The 18417-nt window shown below is 49.9% G+C and overlaps 1 protein-coding gene across 1 annotated transcript in view; it reads right to left on the reverse strand.

Moving 5' to 3' along the window:
• SLC25A22 (solute carrier family 25 member 22) overlaps positions 1 to 15502 on the reverse strand; it is a 50256-nt gene extending 34754 nt beyond the window's left edge. The window contains exon 1 of the mRNA XM_027904626.1: positions 15436 to 15502. The gene's annotated coding sequence lies outside the window, so the exon portion shown is untranslated. The remainder of the gene's footprint in view (positions 1 to 15435) is intronic.
• Positions 15503 to 18417: the final 2915 nt, after the last annotated feature.

Here is an 18417-nt window from a genome sequence, read left to right on the forward strand (position 1 = left end):
ACTAGCTGAAGAAAGAGGACAGCTTCACTGACCACTTGGGAGTCCAGCAGATGGGAGACAGAGCTGGGAGAACAACTAAGAACTTATATATGTGGAATTTCTCTTATAATAATGAATCTGCGGTGGTCAAGGCAGAGCCAGCTGATGGCGAAAGACAGACCAACCCTTTGATCTGGAAGGACATACCATGGAGAAACTAAATGGTGCAAATTCCTCGCTTGAGTGCTCTGCCAAGAGACCAATAGAGTAGAAAAAAGTTCCCTCTTCTCAATTTTAAATAATCACCATGTACAAAACAGTACTTAAAAACAATCAACCAAGAAGCCCAAGGGAAAGCAAGGGTCAGATTCTAGCTCACTCAGTAGGAATGAGGTAGAACACTGAGTTGAGGTCCTGAGGCATGAAAGGGACCATTCATTCCCTATCAGCAACAAAACCAGGGCTCTTGGCTCTCAACTTTCTCCTCTGAAAGAAAGTGGTGCCAGTGGTCCTGCTGGGAGAAATAAGCATCTTTTCAGGTCAAATTGCATCAGCACCTCACCAGAGCAACACTCAAACAACCATAGAGCTGTTCCTGCTAGATGCCTTGAAGTATGTAGTCCTGGGACGGTGCCGGTTCACTGTGGCCAAAGCCAAGGCTGCCAGAGGGGAAGGACTGACAGCTCAGGTCAGTGTTGCGCCCACTGTGGACTGTACTGAGACCTGGCAGCCCTACCCCAGGAATAGCGTGGGGTGTGCAGGATACATGTGATGCTATTTTAGGCCTTCAAGACACTGATGATGGCTTTAAGTCAAGGAGCTTGGTGGCAGCCGCATCAATGACCGGCTGCTATGGATGATCCTCACCTTCATATCACAAGATGACACGTTCTCAGAACATTGCATGCAGCACTAGAAAAGACTTTTCTTCTTTAAAGTCCATTGCCCTTCTCTGGACACACTTCAGCACCTCAATGTCCTTCTTTCAGTGAGGAGCCCAAAACTGAACACAGGATTCGAGGTGTGGGCTCAACAGTGCCTAATACAGAGGGACAGACACTACCCTGGTCCTTCTGGCCACATATTCTTGATATAGGCCAGGATGCCATTGGCCTTCTTGGCCACCTGTGCACACTGCTGGCTCATGTTCAGCCAGCTGTCAACCAGCACCCCCAGGTCTGTTTCCACCAGGCAGCTTTCCAGCCACTCTGCCCCAAGCACTGCATGGGGTTGTTGTGACGCAAGTGCAGGACCAGCACTTTGCTCTGTTGAATCTCATACAGTTGGCACCAGCCCATCAATCCAGCCTATCCAGAATCCCTCTGTAGAGTCTCCAGCAGAACAACACTTCCATTTCTGTCAGCTCAGGGGGCCGGTTACCCTGAGGATCACCAATCTTTCTGTTAAAGACTGAGACAAAGAAGGCATTTAGTACCTTGGGCTTTTCCTCAGCCTTTGTCACTGTTTCCCCCAGCACGCAATAAAGGATGGGGATTCTCCTTGGCCTTCTCTTGTTGTTAGTATATTTATAAAGGCACTTTTTATTACCGTTCACAGCAGTGGCCAGATTGAGTTCTAGCTGAGCTTTTGCATTTCTAATTTTCTCTCTACATGACCCATTGACACCCTTGTACTCTTCCTGTGTCACCTGTCCCTTCCTCCAAATGTCATAAACCCTCCTTTTTTCCCTCTGAGTTCTTGCAAAAGCTCCCTGTACAGCCAGACTGGTCTTCTCCCCTGCCAGCTTGTCCTTTGGCACGTAGGGATAGCCTGCTCCTGCGCCTCTAAGATTTCCTTCTTAAAGGATGTTCAGCCTTCCTGGATCCTTTTGTTGACCTCCTTTCTTACTTCACCAAGAATCAAAAACACTGCACTTTCATGGTTGCTGTGCCCACAATGGCCTCTGACCACCACATCTCCCTCCGGCCCTTCTCTGTTTGTAAACTGCAGGTCTAGTGGAGCACCACCCTGGGTAGGCTCACTTACCAGCTGTCTCAGGAAGTTATCTTCCACAGACTCCAGGAACCTTCTAGAGTGCCTCCTCTCTACTTGGTGAGTTTCTAGCAGATATCCAGCAAGTTAAAGTCTCCCACAAGAACAAGGGCTGGCAATCGTGAAGCATCAGCCAGCTGCTTATAGAATATTTCATCTGCCTCTTCATCCTGGTTGGGTGGTCTATAACAGACTCCCACCAGGATGTTGGCTTTATTAGCCTTCCCACTTATTCTCACCCATAGGCACTCAACTTGATCATCACTATCCTTGAGCTCTAGACAACCAAAACACTCCCTAAGGTATAGAGCCACTGCCTCTCCTTCCTTGTCTGTTCCTTCAGAAGAGCTTACAGCCATCCAGTGCAGTGCTCTGGTCACGTGAATCATCCCAAAATGTTTCCATGATGGCAACTATGTCAGAGTTTTCCTGATGCCGTACTTCTTCCCTGTTTCTTGTGCACCTCCTCACTGGAAGAGCATGGGAAACTGAAAAGTCCTTGATTTAGAGTCAGCAGTACTTAGCAACAACTAAACTATCAGCGTGTTATCTACACTGTTCTCATTCTAAATCCAAAACACAACATCATACCAGCTACTAGGAAGACAATAACTCTATCCCAGCTAAAATCAGGACACTGGCTAAAAAGCTGCCCTGGAAAACTCCTCCTGTCTTGGTGTGTGCCAAGCAGTCCACAGCTCTGAGCCAGCTACTCTGATCCTGCATGGAAAGACTCCTTCCCACCAAGCTGAGCAGTTTCCCTTCCTGTCCCTGAAACAAAGGATAAAAAGAGAGGGGAGAGGGAAAAAATCACCACCTCTGGGTAGCCTCTGAGGTATCCCAGGAGCTGTTTATCTTCCCACAGACCTTTTCATGGACACCTCTGAACATCTTCACCCATCGCAGCTCCTCACCCCACTAACTACTCACAGAACCTTCACTCAAACATTGGGTTGTCCTGAGAATGGGCTCTAAGGAAGGACAAATAAATTTATCTGTTTCAACCTGCTGCACACTGACTCATGTGCATCCCCCGTCATCCCACAGTCTCACAGACTTGTATTTTCCTCCTATGCTTCCCAGGAGGGCTAGGCCCTCAGCAGATGCAAGCCAGAAGAGCTCACTGTCTCTGCTGGAGCCTGAGGATTCGGTCCTCTGCCAGCTGTAGCAAGAGGGCTCATTATTACAAGTATATACACACTTCTGTCCAATTTCATGGGGCTTCCTTGCTCCTCCACCTATAACAGCCTCATCTTCTCAGTGATGCTCCTGCACAAGCTCATGATGACTGGGAACAATCCAGGCCTTGAAAGCCTAAGCTTACTTGGCAGAAACAGAAAAACGAGTAAAGTACAAAGTGGAAGGAGGAGCAGCAGGATGGATTCATCTCGCTCCTACAGCTACTTACAGAAAACCTGACCAAAACTGTGCAAGTACATCAGCTGCTTTACAGTACCATTATTCCTGCTCCTCCTTCCAGCTCACCACAAAGAGCATGACCTATGATTACTGCAGAAAGGGGAAGAAGAGAAGAAATGCAGGAAGTGTCTTTTGTGTGCATAGTGGTCTTGGCTGAGAAAAGCCCCCAAAATGCTTAACTCACTAGTTTTAAAAGCAGCGCAGGACTTTGCTATCCCACATGCAGGACTACAGGAACACAGATACATGCCACCACAATGGGACTTGCAGACTGCATCATTACAGAGTGGGAGAGCACAAACCAAACCTGCAGCTTCTGTGGAGAAACCCCCCCCCCAAAAAAAAATCCTTACAACACAAAAAGACCCAACAAAAACAAAAAACAAACAAACATTTTAAAATTTAAAAACAAACAAACAAAAACCCAACCAACCAAGCAAACAAACAAAAAAAAAACCATTCAAACCCACAAAACACCTGGTGGCAAGCATTCTGGCAGCTTTCCACTCGACCTAGCCAAGCGCTGTGTGTGGCAAGTTCCAGGCCAGTAAGAGGAACCAAGGACCACAGTGCTGCAGAGAATGAAACTGCTTACAACTGTTTTTGTCCGTTCACAAGAACCTTGTTCTTTCACAGTTTCAGATATGAGCAGTGGCCAGAATACACTAGCTACTTCCTCTGCCCCAGGACTCACTGGGGGGGAAAAGAGTAGGCAATGAAGTAAAATAGTACATAACCAGATTGGAGCAGAGTTCCAAGCACAGGTTGCTAAAGTTTATTTCTGTACATTTCCGCCTCCCAGTCAGTGTTGTATTTCGCTGATTCATTCTACAGATCCTTTTCTACAGACAGCATAGAGCATGGGAAATATCCAGGGCTGGCTATTTAGTAAACCTGCACTGAAAGCTCCCTTCCGTCTACTGCTAATTCCCTTCACATCTCTGCTCATTAATAAAAATACAACACAATAAAAGAGAACCACAGACATATACACCTTGCCCAAATTTCCTCCATACTGGCTGGTCCTGAGTCACCACCAGTGATTAACTGTTGCCCTGCACTGAGGAGGACACGGTTATTAAATTAATAGGGGCTGCTTAACCTGGCTACAAATATACATGAGTTCTTTGTGCCTTAGTGAGCTAATAAGGCATGTGCTAATTACATTAATTCAAACAAGCCCAGCGTGCCCTGAGGGCAAGTGAGAGAAGGGTGCAGCAAACCCAGGCTCTTTCATAATAGCTGAGAGAGAGTGGAAAGTACTTGCCTTGACAAGGCTTCTGGAGAAGCAGCATCAGAGTGCTGTGGTTGGCACCCTACGGCACGCTGAGCCCAGCTGCTGCCTGGCTAAGGTGCAAAAAGCTCTGCTCGTTCACCCCAGTCCTTGGTGCAATGGTAGACACAGAATCCTCTCTCCAAAGGTCCAGCCAGTTTGTCTGTTCCTACCTCTGTGGCCCAGAGCACGCCATGAGTCTTGCACCCTGCTGACACACTGTGAGCCAGAGACCATGCAGGGAGCCCCTTCCCACAGGGACCAGTGGGCACCAGCAGCCTCAAGCCATGGAGCAGCTTGCACCAAGGGCTGCAAGTCCCCCAGCATTCAGCCACGTACTGCTCCTCACACAGACCTGTCTCCTCCATGTCTCTAAAGTCACATAGGACAGCTCAGCCACACAGGCAGCGCACAGAGCCTGCAGTGTGAGCTTAACCAAGTTAGGCAACCCCAATATGCTGCCTTAACCTATCTGGCAATGGAGGCAGGCAGGATAGTGCATACCTCCCATGTCAAAACAGGAACAGAACCTTCAGAAATACGTCAAGCTGCAGCAGGGAGAAGCAAAAGAACATCAGAAAAGAGAGACACAATCCCAGCAAGGTTCAGATGCGCTCAGAGAGGAGCCTCCCACCTCTCCAGCCCAAGGTTAACCAGACCCCTCACCTCTGCCACTCCCAACAAGGAAGGCTCAGCATCAATTATGCTCACACTAAGGGTGTCTGCTGGCACTGCCACCACTTCTTGCCATGCTAGGGAGGGATAGGAAGAGGAAGAGGTCATACTTCTTTGCATCTCCAAGGGCACGTGCTCACTGAGTGCTTTCTGAAGCACGTGCTTTTCCTGTGCGCACTAGGGGACTGTGCTGGTGCAAAGCAAAGGCATTGGGGTGGTTTTACCCTCTGTTCTCTTCTTCCTATACCACCTGAGTCTGGCAGTACACAGGGCCATCCTTAGGAGACCCGAAAAGCAGCAATCCTTCTCTGGCATTCAGGACTATGCTATGTAAACTGCAGGATGTTACAAAGACATGACGCTGTGTCTCCTCCTCAAAGAGAGAATCTACAATCAGGTACCAGGTGAGACCCAATGCTGTGGAAGGATAGCACAACACAGTTTGTCCTGCACAAAGAGGCACAGCTACATACAGGCTCAGTGCAGTCTTGACAGTGTGCTGGCAAAGAAGGTGCAAATATTCTCAAGAAGCGAACAGTACCAGGGATTTTTAGCCCCTGGAAATTGCATCTCTCTTATGACAGGTGATTTTCTTTCCCAGTAGAGACTGTGGTTACTCAACCATCGGCCCAGCATAACTTCAGGCTACTGCCAAAAGGAGTGAGCTCTCCCCTCCCTCAGCAACTTGAAGAATTCATTTTGGACCAGGCCTATTCCCAGGTCAATACGTAGCTGCAAATACACAAATGCTTTTGCTGACACAAGCAGAGAGGCAGGAGTGGAAGCAGGGCTGTCCCTCTTGGCAGCAGTCTGCAGCCCGCCTGCTGTGCACATGAGAAAAAAAAAAAAAATAAAAAAAAAATAGAAGAATCCTTCCAAGGAAGCCTGGGAAGTAAGAGCTTCTGGGCCCTCAACAGAATTATTTAAAAGATTTAGAAATCCAGAGCCCAGTCGGTCTTTGTGTCAACTGATAGCTGTCACTTGGAGTCCCAAAAGGACAGCTTGAGCTTGACTGGAACTGCAAAGCATCCATCAAACCCCACATCCTGTTCCTGTAGCAAAGCCACAGAGCCCCAAGAGCCGCCAACATGGGAACCAAAGCTAAAATATCGCAGGTTAATGAAAGAGGACCCCAGGGTGTGAAAGGACATGCTCCCTCCTGTGTCACCTTTTAGAGTCAGGAGCTGGGCTCCACCTAAGGCAAGGTGACCGAGAAGCACGGAGCAGGAGCCACCATGTGAGCATGTAAGCCTGTACTGGTGTACAGGCTGCTTGCCAGAGCCAAGGGTGTACTTCAGGTGCCTTTCGTACAAGGGACCAGACACAGAGAATTGACAGGATAACAAAAGGACATCTCCCAGCCTGCCAAATACTTTGCAGCAGCAGGCAGAGACCTCTCCGAGGAAGGAAGCTTATCTCATTACTTCTCAGAGCTGAAGGCAGAATTTGACTAATGCTCCCAGTACACTAGAAGAAATGCCACTTAAATGTCATGTTAATCAATATTCCTTGTCTCTCAGCCACAGGATACTGCTACTGCCAGTCCCTTTGCTGTGGGGGTACATGAACACAACTGCTTTTCTTCTGCATCACAAACAGCATTTCCCTCCTCCCCACCTCAGCTGTTTGCTTATGTCAAACCTGTTCAGATCATAGCAAAATGGTTCCTAGCTAAACACATATCAGCAGCCCCACATGGGTCATGCTGCTCCTAATGAGGTTAGCAGCTCCTCCAGGGAAATTTGTACACAGTCTGTGACAAGTGGAGGAATTGTCAAGGGGAATGCAACCACCGCCTGATGGCTCCGGAGTCTATGGCATAATCCATTCACCAGCTCCCTGCTCACCCAGACTGCTCTGAATCAGCAGACTGCAAGGCAGGTAAGGCATTCCCAGCAGGAAGATAACATATTTCAGAGGTTACAGACAAACAAAAACACGTGCAGTCCTGCTCACCTAAACAGAACACAAGGAGATGGGTAACATAAGAAAGGAAAAAGAGTGAGAGAAAAAGAAGTCCTTCTCTAGACATTAAATGTCTTATCTGGCTACTCCGCACGCGCAGTGCAATGCTGCTACCTGCCAGATGTATCCACAAGAATTTATCTGACACATCCTCAGTGAAGCAATTCATTCTGCATTGCTTAAGAATTAGACCTGTGTTCAGAAAGTTTCCAAACAAAAGTCATCCCTGAAGGACACCTCACAACTGTGCTCTAACTACCACCCAACACTGTCTCACCAAACAGTGCATGGCAGGAACAGCAGGCAGCAGTGAACACAAGGAGTTGTCGTGCCAGTGGGAAGTGCAGCAGGCACGTTGCCCTGGGAAACTAACAATGGTTTGGCAATGCAGGAACCAGACACACGGTTCTGCTCAAAGGGTCCTTGGACAAAGATTTCAGGGCTTCAATGCACCACTCCTTTCAGAGTCAGCTGTGGCTACTGACATAGGAATCTGCCTGCAGAGCCACTCACGAGGTGAGTCATCACTCTGCTGCTGCCATGATTGGTGTCAGGACACCAGGTCTGGTCCCAGCTGGAGAACCCACGTTCTCCTTCCCCTGCAAGAGCAGTAACCTCATCAGGGGAGAGGGAAGGCTGGCGACAGCAGCCAGCTCTGCCAGAGTTCATCACAGTCCCCAGCCATGACATGGAAACCCTCTCCTATCCAATGTCCTTTCAAGCTGCCAGCAAGCTTGCCAGCTCACTTATATGCAGAGGTGCGTCCGAAGAGTACATGCCCTTTACCACAGCTGATCCATTTGTTTCCAGCTCCAGACCAGCTCAATTTGAACTGACACAGGTCCAGGTAACTGCACCCTACAACCTTCCTACAGTCTCACCCATGTGCCCAGCAACACCTCAGAAGCTGCACGGCAGCTCCGCAGCCTCTCTCCATGAGCTGACCCCGTGCCTCTGCCAACTGGATATCGCCCACCTCCACCAGAGCAGCCTGACAAGTGGGCACAGCTGAATCTCACCACACCAGCGACCTGGCAGGGCCACAGAGACTGAGTCAGCACGCGCAGGTACCTCCCAAGCACACGGATGCTGTGGGAGCAGCCTGCTCAGCTTCCCCAGGAGCGTGCTGGCAGGCTGCACGCTCCATGGCGCACTTGGGCACGCGCCCACACACAGCTCAGCAGCGGCCTGGCATTTCTTCCCCCCTTTCCAAAGTCAAATTCAGACCATCTGTTGAAGTATTTCTGCAACTCATCCCTCTTTCAGAAAGGGCCGGGGGCTGATTTTAGTTGTTTATATAGTGTCTGGCATTTCTGTTGTGCTTATCACTTCAGCATCCAGGCTATTTCCTTCAAGCTCTCCATTAGTTGTGAAGAACCAGAGTGGGGCACTGGTGATTCTACACTGTAAGTTTCTGCAAAAAATAAGAAACAGCATTAAAAAGACAACAGCTGCTCAGGTCATGCACATATTTAATTGCTAACAAGGTGAGTGGGACAGTTCAGGGGAAGGGGGTCCAGCCATCACAAAGAGTTTTATGTTCTTTAAAAAACTACTACCCTTAGAAAACAGCCTTCATAAACAACAGCTACTCCCAAAGGATAAGATGAAACAAGTGCACCTGTTGCCTTACAGAGAAGAGCTCAGCTTACCCAGGGCATGGAAAAGGAAGCTACTACCCCTGTCTTGAGAAAGCCAACCCAAACTGAAAAAGGAAATTTAACACCTAGAAGAAGAGGCCATTTACTACATCAGATCATACCTTCTGCAACAGCTGCCATTGCCATTGTGTACAAGGGGCAAAACCCTGGAAGCACTGCTGTCCCCATTTGATTCTAGGGAACAGAGTCAGAGACAGATATCTTATTGCTTATTCCCGGTCAAGCTCTAAATCTGTAGCAAAGGAGAAAGCAATACCCAAGTTCACAGTTAGCCCCTGACACCACCTGTCCCTAAAACACAATTACTTCTTTTTTATAAATCCCTATTGAAGAGCAAAGAGTGCAGCACTGAACAGGGCACCAAACACGCTCCCAGTCTGCACATGGCCTTAAAGAAGGTGTTTCCATCCCACCACACCTGTCAGACAACAGGGAACTGCCCTCTGCCAAAGAGAAGATGCGCTGCCCCAGATTAAGCACACCACATGCTACTGCTTCCTTCCGTGTGCTTATCCACACAAAGCCAGCACTCCTCCTGGCTAGGAGCTTCCGCACCACACAGCATGGCTCTTGTCGAAGCAAAAGGGCTTCACTGGAAGTTGAATTCAGAAATGAAGGATCAAGCTACCACACTTCTTCTGTCTTGATCCAAACCAACCGCTCACTTGCGCAGCAACTCTCTCCTACTAAAATGATTTGCTGGAAGTCTCCTATCTTTGTGCTTTAATTAAAATAGAAAAGCACATACCTTCTCTCTTCCCAAACACCTCCTCCAAGCCAGTTAGTCACTCAGTGCAGAAGTACCAGTGACCTGTATAAGAAAAGATTTCCTTCTCCTTCCCTCTCCCCATCTTGTCCACAAAGCTCCTCATAGCTGGGACAGCCTTTTAAGCTGAAAGAATGAGTCCCAACCATGGAGTCAAACTGCAGGTGGGGCAGGCATAGTCTTTGATGTGACTACAGTCATCTCTAGCTCTTCGAATTCATGCTATTCTGGGAAACTCAGCTTGGTCAAAACCAGCCTCTCTCCTCCTGCCTCTGGATAAATGCCTCTGACACAGGAAAGAAAAAAAATCCAGACAGCTCTCCTGATACACCATACACCAGCATCAGTGCCAAAGGAAGGAGCAGGGCACAGGGACATTTGACAAGACACAGCCACCCACCCAAACAACAATACCAAAATGAGAACAAGAAACAGTGACGAAAAAAATTAACAAAATAAAGTAAGATTGCATTCCTGTGAGCAGCTCACCACAGGCTGCACTAAGTTAAGATCAGTCGAGACCCCACAAATTAAATAAACAGTATCGCATCACATTTCTTCTGAAACAGAACAACCAGTGCTGCCTGGGTACCTCTCCCTTCCCCAAGGATATAATCTCTGTGTAGACAGCCCTCCTAAGACATCAAGTGCTCAAAGCTTTTATATTTGCAGATATGTAAGAGGAAACTGCCAGACAGAAATCCGAGCCACCCAGAGTGACAAGGTCTTTTCACTGGGTTTGTCTGGGGTTTTGCCTTGTTTTCTAAAGCTTTTGTACCTCCTGTTACTTTACTTTCACAATAACTTGAACTACCAGGCAATCAATATTGCAAGGTTAAAGCAACATCCAAGTTTGGCATTGGACAGCTCAATCCACCTCCTCCTTCCTGCTATCTTTGTGCTGGAAGGCAAACAGAAGGGGACAGGAAAAAAAATATTTATCTGCTGTTAGGATTAGCTGGAGCAACACAGCATTAGCTCTAGCAACCCGCCACACTGTTAGCTGGATACGGCCAAATGGCAGTCCCCAGTCCAGTCATGCACAGCCAGAGCACTCAGCCTTGCCAAAGGAGGATGGCTTCATCAAATCACGGGCACCAGGGAAGTTGAAACACACTGAGTTAGACCTCAGGACACCTCTTTGGCAGAGCGGAAGAGGAGCTCGCAGTCACGTCCCGATGTCTCACTGCAGACACGCAAGGCAACCAGCTCCAGCATGTCCATGCAGCCACTTGTGAGGAATGCCAAGGTGTTCAACATGTTCAAGAGTAACAAATAAAAACAATGCACTGCTTCCACTAGGCAGCATCCCTAGCTCCTTTGCTATGACAAGCAATTGACAATTCCAACTCTCCCAACTTCTAATTGTGAAGATGTTTGGCCACTTCTAAGAAAGCCCAAATATGCAAACATAGGTATCAAAGCAGACTTTTACATTTCCTGAAAGCACCATTAAGGATTTAGGTGAATGCATACACAGATGTAAAAGGAATAAATTACCAGTCCTTATGTACCTGCAGTAGCAGAAGGCAAGGATGCTGTGACCAGGCAGTTTCTTCCCCATCATGCACCGTTGCTACCGAAGGAGCAGTGCAGGAATTCGTCCTTACACAGTATTGCAGAATTAAACAGGGGAGTAGAGGCAGCTGGGAGAAAAGCATGTCCAAAAAAAAAGAAAAGCCTCACAGGACATTAACAAACTTGTAAGTGACAGGCTAAAAAGGCTTTGAGCCCAGGCTCTTCCTGTTGCTCCAGGGCTTCCACATGATGGCTCAAACTCAGCTGGTGCAAACCAAATTTGCTCCGCTGCCTTTGCCAGAGCTATACCCAGGGTGAAGGAGGACAGCTCCGAGATACCACTGACCTGCCACAGCTGTGTAGAAACTTCATTCTGGGGGAAAACAAAGCAAATAAAAAATAAAAACAACCCAGCAACAAAACAAAAGGAAAGAAAATCCTGAAAAACAAAGGCCAGGAAGAAGGCAGGCTTAGGAAGAAATGCCTCTCTGTTCTGAAACAGTCTGTAAACCGGGAAACTGCAGAAAAACTCTTCACAGGACATTAGCACCCTATCATAATACACATGAACTGCAGCACTCAGGATCACAAGGAAATTCATTTGTCCCAGACGTTCCAAACCCGGTTTGGTTACACATCATCTCCCCATCACAGGCTCTCCTAACAACGGAACAAAAATATTTTGCATTTTTCCTCCCCTCTTCCTTTTCCCTTGAGGCCTAGTTCAAAGCTCTTCTGTGTCATTCTGGCAGCACAAAGTGATTTTAGGCAGATAAACCTAGCCCATTAGGAGATACGCCCTGTGTGGGGCATCTTGCTGGCACTGGAAAGTTGGCAGCGCAGAAGAATTGCAGTTCCCTGCCCCCAAGTGAGTCCAAGGATCAAGTGACAAAAGCAAGAATCATGCTGGAACAAGGCAGACCTGCTGCCAGCCAGCACCAGGGGACCTGAGTCCCTCCACAGTTATGTTCAACACTGATAAACTTTTCTTCCCAACACACAAGCCTTGCATCCCCTGGATTTCACAAGGACGTACCACCTTCCAGTAGGTGCTGTGAATCTGGCAATTACCCTCCAAGAGCATTTTATTTCCACAGTGGGGTGAAAGAGTCCAGACGTTTGCCAACATCTGTAAAAATGTAACCAGCAGCCCATCAGCAAACCCAAAGTCTGGCCCTTTGGAGGACCGGAGATGGAGACCACACAGCCTTACACCACGCTTAGGCACTCCCTGCTGAAGAAGAAGGAGCAACTCATCAGTCACTCTTACAGCCTCCTGGTTGCAGATTATTCCAATAAAACCCAGAGTGTGTCAAGGAAACCTCCCTGTCTGACTATCCAGGAGCCACTCCAGGAGTCACACTCTCACCACTCCAGATGGGCCCCAGCAAGGGGCTGCTGGGACTGAAGCCCCTTCACATCAGGCAGCTCCAGTGACCTGACAGGTACCCACTTGTCTCCCTGCACAGCCCACTCACACAGTCAGACAAGGCTTCCTTACCAATTCAGCCCTGGGTTTACCACAGCAGAGTCTCAGATGTCTGCATCCTTAAAGAAATTTAATTGTGGCTCAGCAACACAAAAAACCAGCTGGAGCTGGTGCCTCCAGGGAGGGACTCCCAACAAAGGCATTCCTGGGCTTTTATACTCTTACAGTTTGGGCACCAAAACAGTCTGGGGTCTTCCTGCTCTGTCATCAGCTCCTGCTGTGTCTGAATGCCCAGTCACCTGGCCAGTGCCAAAGCTCCCTATGCCCTTTGCTGTGCAAAGGGTTGGCATCTGGTTATAGCTCCCTGCCTGGGGCTCCCATCATTTCACCCCACCAAAGGCACAATCTGCAGCTGCACACCCAGCTATCAGCACTAAACATATTCCTCAAGAAGTGCCAAAGACAATTAACTATTTTCACATCACTGCATGGTCATCGCACACCCTGCAATGAGGGTGTTCCCTAGATTGGGCTTTACCCATCGTGGAAAAGCTGTTCTTAGGGGAATCTGCAGAAGTGGACCCCTGGTCAGGGATGCTGGCTCTATGCGTATGCTTTACTGTGGCTAAACACAGCACATTTTCCCACCTAAACACACTGCTGCCCTTCTCCAGAAAATCTCTCCCTCCTACTATTTCACAATTCTCAGAATGACAACAGTTACGCAAGAACAACTGTATAGGCACACGAAATGTTTACACCCTCATCAGAGCACACCTCCAAACCCTCATCGCATCGAAGCTTCCAGGCACACCAAACACCAGTTGCTGCATCTTGGTGCCTTCACTCCATCACACCCTTGCCCTGCCAGAGATCTACAACACAGAACATGACGCACAGGCGAGCAGGGGGCTGCTTCCAAATGTTGCTGTCACCTTGGCCAGCCAGGTAGATATTCTACCATCTTGCCCACTAACTTAAACACTGGCAGGAAAGGAGGAGCAAGTGGCCTTGACAGACTGTCAGTGATTTCTACCTTTTAGTAACCTAATACAGCGCACTACCCCTTCTTAAAACGGCAGCAGGAGGATCTTCTGGGGTTCTGGCATCTTAGTAAGACATTAACAAGATTGCTGGGCATCAAACAAGACCGCAGACTTTCCTTCAGAACAGAGCAGGCCTCCAATATATGACACGGATTTGTTCCCTATTCCAACTCAGCCATCTATCCCTGTAAACGATCGCCACCGCCCTCAAAACATAACACTCCTTACGATGACAGGCACTCAGTGAACAGATGAGCCCAAGGGCACAGCACCAGAAAAAAAACTGCACCTGAGTGAACAAGAAGTAGTAGCACGCAGTTAAAAAATCCTACAGGCAAGACACTCAGAGGAGTAACTCCTCATTATATTCTGCTGTTTATTTTCTGGGGAAGAGGTTAGAGTAACTCCTCCTATTAAAACTAGTCTAATCTTCGTTCCTAACAGCCTGCAAAGCAAAACACAAGCAGCGGACAAGAAGACAACCACCACCCAGTCCCACAGGACACACTGTTATCAGCCGAGTAGCACTATAGTTCAATTGCCTTTAGCGCATTTGCCAAGAAGCGAGTTCTGAGAGGCAAAGCCACAGTTACTTGCAGTGATCAAAAATCACTGCAGATATCATCCCAACTGCAGCAGCAACGCCACGAGGTCAGATCCTAACAGCATGAAGACTCTCAGAGATGAGCATACTATGGTAAAAATACCCAGTATTTAACTGCAAACACTTAACAGCTACCAGATATTAGGCCAAATAAATATAGCTCGAATCCAGCTCTGACACCTGGCAAGGTGTAGAAACTAAAAGCTGAGAGGCTTTGCAGGAGAGAGGCCCGGGGTATTGGAAAATCCGATTTCCACAACTTCGTCCTCACCCAGCAGGAGCAAAGCAGCTGCAGAGGGTGCAGCAAGACAGGAGAGGATGCTTGGGGTCCAATTTCCAGGGTGACCTTGAGGAAATCCCACGGTCTGTCCATATTTCCACTTTCCCCATCCACTGAAGGAAGAGCATAATACCCTTGACCTACCTCAAAGAGGCACAGATGTGGCTTAGGAGAGTCTGGAAGGAGCTCAGAGGGGCTTAGATGCAGGACCCTGCCCCGCGACCAGGGCGGCCAGAGAATCCTACGAATCGCCCCAGAAACCAGAAGTCCCGGAGAAAGATTCGGAAATCGCTTTCAACACAAAAAGCAGCAGCTCCGCGGCACTGAAGGGCTCGGTGGCACCGCACACGTGTCACCCGCGATTTCCCCGGCGCGGGCAGGGAGAGGAAGGCGCGCCGAGGCTGCAGCCCCCGCGCCCGGCAAGGGCAGCCCCCGCACCGCGGAAAGCGGGGGGCGACCAGCCCCGGGCCCCCAGGGCCGGCAGAGGGACCCTGGCCCTAGGGAGAAGGGGAAGGGCTGGGCAGCCTTAAAACCCCCAGGGTGAGGAGGGGAGGTCTGGGAGGCCGGCAGCTCCCCGGGGTGACGGGGGTACAGAGCGGGCCGGGGCAGCCCGCAGCCCCCGGGGCGAGATGACGGCCCCGCAGGGAGCGGGGGTGCAGGAAGCGCGCCCGGCACAGCCCTGAGATGAGGGGCCGGGGTGAGCGGCGACGGGGCCGGTGGAGCAGGGGCCAGGCCGGGGGGGGAGAGTTGCACCTGGGCGGCAGGAGGGGTGCCGGGACGCCCGGCGGCGCTTCCGGAGGGCCGGGGAGAGGCCGTACCCGCACTTACCGGGGCGGCGGCGGCGGCTCCCGCCGGGGCCGGGGACGGTGCGGCGCGGGGTGCGGAGCTCCTGGCGCGGCGCGGCCCGGCCCGGCTCGGCTCAGCTCTGCCCCCTCCGGCCGCGCTCGGCGCAGGAACAGCCGCCGCCGCCGGTCCCTCCCCGCCGGGGCGGCCGCCGCGTCCCCATGGCAACGCGGCCGGGGCCCGCCACCGCCTCCCCCGGCCCGGCACGGCCTGCCGGGCGTGCCCCCCGTGCCCTCCGAGCGCCCCCGGCCCCTGCCCACGGGCAGCTGGCGAGGCGGCACACGGCGGGACACGGGGCGAGAGACAGTGCGGCGGGGAAAATAATAAATCTGCCATCTGCACCCGAGGGAACGGCCTGAGGCTGTGTCAGGGGAGGTTTAGGTTAGATATTAGAGAAAAGTTCTTCAGCCGAACAGGCTCCCCAGGGAAGTGGTCACAGCGCCGAGCCTGGCTGAGTTCAAGGAGCGTTTGGACAACGCGTTCAGGCACATTGGGATTCTTGGGGATGTCCTGTGCAGGGCTAAGAGGTGGACTCAGTGATCCTTGTGGGTCCCCTCCAACTCAGAATATTCTGTGATTCTGTCATTCCCTTCAGTATAGTGACCTGGCAGTTGGGTTACCGTGCTGTGCTGCCTGCTGCCCCACGAGAAAGCTGCCAGGCTACAGGTGGGCATCACTTTTGGGGTTAGCAGGCTCCACTGTGGCTTCAGGAGTGTTATGAGTTTGTCCTTGCTGGGACAAAACACCTATGGAGACTGTTTCAGCACACCTTGGAAACTAAGCATGAAGGCAAGGAAGACAGCAGCAGCCAGACAGATCTCTGTGCCTTTTGGGATGACCAGGTTCTTTGCTGTGAGAGGGGTGAGGTTGCCGATAAAAGCTGTGGATGTCTCATCCCTGGAAATGTTCCAAGGCCAGGCTGGACGGGGTTTGAGAAACCTGGTCTGGTGTAAGGTGTCCCTGCATATGGCAGTGGGGTTGGAACTAAATGAGGTCCCTTCCAAACCAAACCATTCTATGATTCTATGCCATCCACAGGTGCAACACCACCAGGGGGAGAGGGAAATATCTCCAGGGGAATATGTCTGTAGGAACCTCCCTTACTGCTCACAGACACCCAGCACTTGCCAATAAGAGACACAGTGAACGTGAAGTTACCAGCTCTGCACCAAGGGCTCACTGGAGCTGGCAGAGCACAAATTCACAGTTATCAGAGATGATCAGAGTGCCTACAAGGATGCTACTAGGAGCATGTAGGGCTAATGAGGACATTGTGTACATAGAGGAAGTGACAATTATGTGGAGTCGTGATGAACAGCCCAGAAACATCACAGTTGTTCATGCACCTGAAAACGAGAGGAGCTTGTTATCACAGTCAGGGACCTGGATCCCAAGGTGAGAAGATGATGTAAACCAGAGGCCAGTGAAGCATCAGAAGCCAATGCTAATGAGATGATGTAGGTGAAAAGGGGAACAGTTTGTGTGCTTTTCAACCTGGACTGGTCAAAGCATGAGAAGGTACAGCACAGGAGGTGAAAAGCTCACTGCAGAAGGGTGGTGCCTGACCAAGGAAGGAGACCTGTGCGCCACGGCCATTTTATGGGCATATATTGGATGAGCATCCAGCACAGAGGGAAAATGAAAATGCTGTGGGCAGAGAGCTGCCAGCATAGTCTGTCCAGCCCACAATCCTGTCTCCATCATGACCTTGGAAAAGCAGGCAGTGAGGCAAGGCTTGCAGGCAGGCTGCTGTGACAGGCACTGATATGGGGCTCCCTCCAGTTTGAGGAACAGCAAAACTGTGGCGGAGCTGCAGTCACTCCTTCTCACTCCCGAGCTACAAACTCCTTCCCACTCCTTTCCTTGGTGGTGGCACGTCCCTGCTCTGCCCTGTTTGGTAAAGGCATCAGTGGGTTTCACTGTGCTGTACCAGCTCAGACAAAAGCTGAACTGAACTCAGCAACTGTACTCAGATTTTACTCAGATTTTACTCTTTATCACAGCATGCCATACCACAGATCTACTGGTAGTACCATCCCCTGGCAAAGAAGAGGTTAACACTGTCCATCTTTGGGCTGCGCCTTAGGAGGACTGCAATCACACGTTTTTATTTTTGGTTCTGCTGCATAAAAACAACTGCTCTTTGTAACCTGCACGGCGCAAAGGACCCATTTCTTCCGGCAGCATTTGAGAAAGGGCATAAAAAAAGGAAGCAGAGGAAGAAAGTTCACATTCAGCGAGTGCCAGGTTGTCAAGGTTTCCTCTGCTTTCAGACATAAATTTTTTCTTCTGACAGACACAAGAGAGATTTAAAACTGTTCGGTACAGAGTGGAGCTTCAAAATCAGCAGTGTCTGCGTCTGAAACAAGGCGAAGAGCAGAGCTCAGGACCTCCTGTACAAGGCAACATTGTTGTCATCATGGCACGCACAGGGGCATTATACCAGGTTCGCGTTTGGCTTGTCACAAAGCTCACCCTGTGTTAGTCTCAGAATCCTGTGCTGCTTTCAGCCTGGCTGCCAGAGTGGCTGTGGGCTGGTTCAGCCCTGCAAGGACATGGATCGAGTTCAGTCTGCTGCAAAGAAAGAACCTTTCATGAGGTCCCATTTTTCAGCTTCCTTTCCCATTTGTATTGTTTTCTATTTCGATACATGGTGGAGTGCTGGTGAATTCCCCGAGCACCTGATGGGTGTGGTTATTAAACCAGTGCTTAAAAAAGCCAGATTAGGCAAGCTTGGTCACTGTTCCTTGGCCTGGTGGACATGAGTATCAGAGCATTGGTAGACAATTTAGCTGATAAATATTGAAGAGGCAGTAACATAATTAGCACTGGTCAACATTGTTTTCTGGAAAAATCAATCTCCACTGAGCCTGATGTCGTTCTCCATCGGGACCACAGGATACGTTGCCAAAGGTAACAGCACAGAGGCACTAGGGAAGGCATTCAGCATCTGACTGCTGAGAGTAC

The sequence above is a fragment of the Empidonax traillii genome, unplaced genomic scaffold (assembly GCF_003031625.1).
Source record: "Empidonax traillii isolate 1590-97213 ecotype Southwest subspecies unplaced genomic scaffold, ASM303162v1 scaffold1069:size343330, whole genome shotgun sequence".
NCBI classification, from domain to species: Eukaryota; Metazoa; Chordata; class Aves; order Passeriformes; family Tyrannidae; genus Empidonax; species Empidonax traillii.